Source organism: Aplysia californica, unplaced genomic scaffold, assembly GCF_000002075.1.
Source record: "Aplysia californica isolate F4 #8 unplaced genomic scaffold, AplCal3.0 scaffold01391, whole genome shotgun sequence".
NCBI lineage: Eukaryota > Metazoa > Mollusca > Gastropoda > Aplysiida > Aplysiidae > Aplysia > Aplysia californica.
The window spans coordinates 94,403-99,002 of NW_004798661.1; positions in this window are offsets into that span (position 1 = coordinate 94,403).

The following is a 4,600-nucleotide window of genomic DNA, read 5'->3' on the forward strand; positions in this document are numbered from 1 at the left end:
GTTATTGTTGTTGTTGTTGTTGTTTTAATTGCATGTCTTGAACTATGGTGTTTAATAGGTAGATGTCATCCGCAAAATCTAAATCTCCTAAATACTCGTAAGTGCCATTTATCCACCAAATGCCCGTTTCAATATCTTTGCTCTGTCTCATTACAAAATCGATCATAATTCCAAAAAGTACAGGTTATAATATACAGTCTAGTCTAACATCAGTATTTATTTATTACTTCAAGCGGTGTAGATAGTTCTCCTTCAACTTCAACTAGGACACAGCAGTTTGCTTTGGTATATAATGATCTTAAACAGTTTATTACTTTTGTTGGGGTACCATAAATTGCAAGAATTTTCCTCAGGGACTCTCGTCCATGTTGTCAAAGGCTTTTTTGAAGTCCACAAAGTTCAAAAGAATTGGGACATTCCATTATTTGCTTTGTTCTGCGATATTTCACAGAACAAACAGTTGACCTGTACATGATCTGTCCGGTCGAAAACCCGTCTGTTCCTCTGTTAGTCTCTCATCTATTGCTGTTCTGATACGAGACAAAATATTAGCGCAAAATAATTTCCCAGGCACCGATAAAAGCGTTGTTATTCTTCTCCAATTGCTACAGTCTTTTAAGTCCCCTTTTGGGTAGTTTTAGAATATTATTTCCCTTTCTCAATTCCATGTGCGTATTTTCTTTTCAAGAATTTCGTTATTAAATAGCAAAATTAATACCCCACAACCCTTTTTTTCCAACCGTTTATCTCTGCGGTAATTTTGTCTTCTCCTGGACTTTTGTTACTTTTCATTTTCACGACTGTTGTTAAAATTTCCGGCATGGTTATCTCGGCCGTACTTGTGTTCAAGTCCCCCATTGGTTGCACTTTGTCAAAGTTGAATTCATTTGGTGGGGGTGGTTTATTTAAACTCTCTTGAAAAGGAGACCAGGCAAAGTGGATATCAACATCAATGGATCCCAACTAAAACAAAGCAGAGAATTCAAATACTTGGGCAGCATTTTCACAGAAAATGGAAAATTAGATCGAGAGATAGAGACTAGATGCCAGAGAGCCAATGCAGTCAGCTACCAACTGGGCCCTCTCCTGAAACATCCCAATATCCCCATGAGCACCAAGGCGAAGCTCATCAACGCCATTTTCCTTCCAACGCTCACATATCAGTGCCAGACATGGACTCTAACAAAAGCCCTGGAGAGGAAACTGGTCACATGCGAGATGAAAGGCTTAAGAAGAGCGGTCAACAAAACAAGAAGAGACAAAATTAAAAATGAAGTCATAAGGGACACCGTGGGAGCAACACCAGTCCTACCACACATTGAAAAACAAAAGGTCAAGTGGTTCGGACACCTCACGCGGATGCCCTCAAACCATCCAGCTCTGAGAGCATACAACACTAAATATTCTGGATGGAGAGCCAGAGGAAGACCAAGGCGACGATGGAGTGAATCTGTGGCAGACACCCTTAAAGATCATGGGATGTCCCTCCTACAGGCCACACGACTTGCTGCAGACAGACGCCTGTGTCTCCCTGCGACACCCCAGGGTACAAGCGGAAGGAAAAAGTTAAAGTAAGAAAAGGTCCTGCCCATCGCATTTTTTTTTTTGGTCTTCTAAAGTTGTTGCATTTTGCCATCTTTCTTTTCTACTGGTCCCTCTGATGATTTTCCAAAGTCTCCAGCTAATCTTTTCGAAATCGGGCATAATTCTCGCATGTCGTCTCTGTTTGCTGCTTCTTGAGCTTTAGCAGATTGTTTTTCTGTGTAGTCTCGTTTGTTTATTCTCGCCGTTCTTTTGACTTTTGGGGGGGTCTCTTTCTCTGCACCTTTCCTAGGCCTCCAATTTATCATTTGCGTCGGCCTGCACCATCTTTAGTTTTGCTTCTTTTCTTTCTTTTATAACTTCACATGTTTCTTCTTGAATCCACTCTTCAGATGGTTTTGATCCATACCCAAGAACTGCTTCCGCGGTGGTGACATGCTTCTTTTCTAGCCCTCCACAGATCTTCACGTGCATCATCACTATCTTCATAAACTGATAGTATACCTTCATATTTGTTCGAAAGTTTTATTCTAAATCCTGTAGCCACGTCCGATTTTCCCAGTTTTGTTGAATCAACGCGGTTTGTTGTTGCTGTTGTTGTTGTTGTTGTTGTTGTTGTTGCTGTTTTTTGTGACTGTTTTCACTTGCCTGCTTAATTTCAGTTTGATTGTTGCAATGCAGAGGAAATAGTCCGATCCTACATCAGCCCCTATATATCCGCGGACATCAATTAATGAGGTTCTAAATTTCTTTCTAATGCAAAATCTATTTGATCTTTAGTAATTCCGTCTGGTGACACCAAGTAAGTTTATGGGTGACTTTGTGTGGAAATAGTGCCCGCCTACAACAGGATTGTTAAGTTGGCACATTTCAATCAACCTTTCTCCATAGTTGTTTATACTGCCAACTCCATGCTGGTCATTGTACTTTCTGTTCCTTCGTTTGTTTCTCCTGCTTTTGCGTTCACACAAAGTATGTATAGAAACATCTCAATGGCCACCAAAATGAAAGTTCTGAAATGCTATGTATGGTCAACCCTCCTATGGCGGTGAATGCTGGACAATCACTAAAGACCGTGAAAATAAAAATAGAAGCAACAGAAAAGTGGTTTCTCAGGAGACTGCTAAGAGTATCGTGTAAGGAAAAGAAATCAAACGAAGTCGTAGTGCTTGATGAAGCCCACGTGGGACGCTCAATGTTGAAAACAATCAGGAAACGACAAGTTGGGACACCTGAATAGATAAAGATCTTGAACATCTAGCTTTCACTGGCAAAATTGAAGGCAAACGAAGCAGGGGTAGGCCCAGAACAACCTACTAAGGGAACCTAATCAAATGGGTGACAGGGAAAGATCTGGGAAACGTAGCTTTTTTAGAGCATCCGAGCAGAGGAATGAATGGAAAACCATGATCGCCGATGTCTGTCGCAGATCTGGCACTGGATGATGATGCTGGTGAACAGTGAATGAAGCACCAACACATTATTTTTATCACATGATCTACTTTTATAAAGTAGGCCTACATGTACTTAGATCAAGTATCGCTCACATGAAAGGACAAACGTAAAAACTCAAAACAATAGATCCCATACACGATAAAAAAGTAGTACCTTTTTTTATCACCAGTATTATGTCTCACGACGCGGAGGAATCAGACGTCAGTCACTCTTTGGTCATTTGGAGTTATTGGTATAAACTTACAGCTTGTTCATTTATATGGCTTTTGAAGTAAAAAAAATATATACTTATCATTTCAGAGTAGAAGTTCAGATTTTAAATTGTGCCATTGAAAGAGCTGATGATTGCCCGGCGTCACAGGTAAAATTATCGAGAAATGGCCGCCAAAGTTTGATGAACCTCTAAGATTGATTGTCTTTGGGACCCGCAAAGTTACATTTTTTGTTCCCTTGCTCAACTTATCGGAAAACTGAAATCCACACAGGAATGTGTTTTCACTGGACGTAGACCACTGTGAAGTACCCATGAACAAGACAGTGTCACTTTTGGGTTCACTGTTTTTGAAGCTGGCCAGGTTCAACTGTTACGGGGAAACAATTAGTAGAGGGAAGTAATCCTGGTATTAGTACATTATAGCACTTTCTATCTAAAAATGTAGTTCCCTCCCCTGATTACATAGTCTAAAACAGCCTACTATGCACTTCTCATAGTCGAAAGCACCGTATTCCGGGCTCTAGCGCGGAGATCGTCAGGAGAGAATGCGTCGCTGTTTCGGGCTCGTCCTCTCTACACCTTTTCTGACGCACCGAGCCCCCTCACCAATGTGAGATCTCCTAGTTAGTCTTGACTGTTTTCCTCAGCTGTCAACTCTTAGGATTCATTCCACCTGCATCCACCCTCTTCAACCAGAGCCAGAGACTCGCTTTCTCAACTGTCTTCAAAAAGGGAATTTATGATTTCGTTACTTTTCTTTGCAGTAAGTCCTGCCACTCTCATCCACTTTCGGGCGTGTTGCTAATAAACCTCTGCAGCCAACCTCAACTGGAAAGTGAGTGCTTTCCAACCCGCCTCCTCACATTTTTCGACAGGTGCCTCATATTGGTTTTCTTTCCGCTCATGTGCAGCTTTGATGTTCTCTTCGTGAGGCTCCGATTATAATGTATTTGCCTCTTCTGTATTGTTACTCGCGGGCCAATCGAGGCCACAAGACGCTCTTTTCCATATCCCCCACCAAAAAAGAAAAGAAAAAAGAAGAACCCAAAAAATAAAATAAAACAAAAAAAGAAGAAAACAAACAGACGAAAAACCGCACACTCATACACAAAGCCTTAGGCCTTATACCCAGTACCCACTGGCACGATCTGTTTTGTTCGATTTAGTAGGCGGGGGGTTAACCAGATTGAGGGCGAAAAGCGACCATCGTAGCACAAACCGACCGAAGTCGACGCGACGGTGGCCGCGAGTCGGGCGATCGGTTTGTCTGCGATCACTCAGTGAACCCTGGGCTATACGTTCTTATCATCTGAGCGTTTAGGCTCTGGAGATTCCACGCAGAATAAAGCTGTTATCATTATAATTCTGGTGATGTGAACCTTTGGGTCT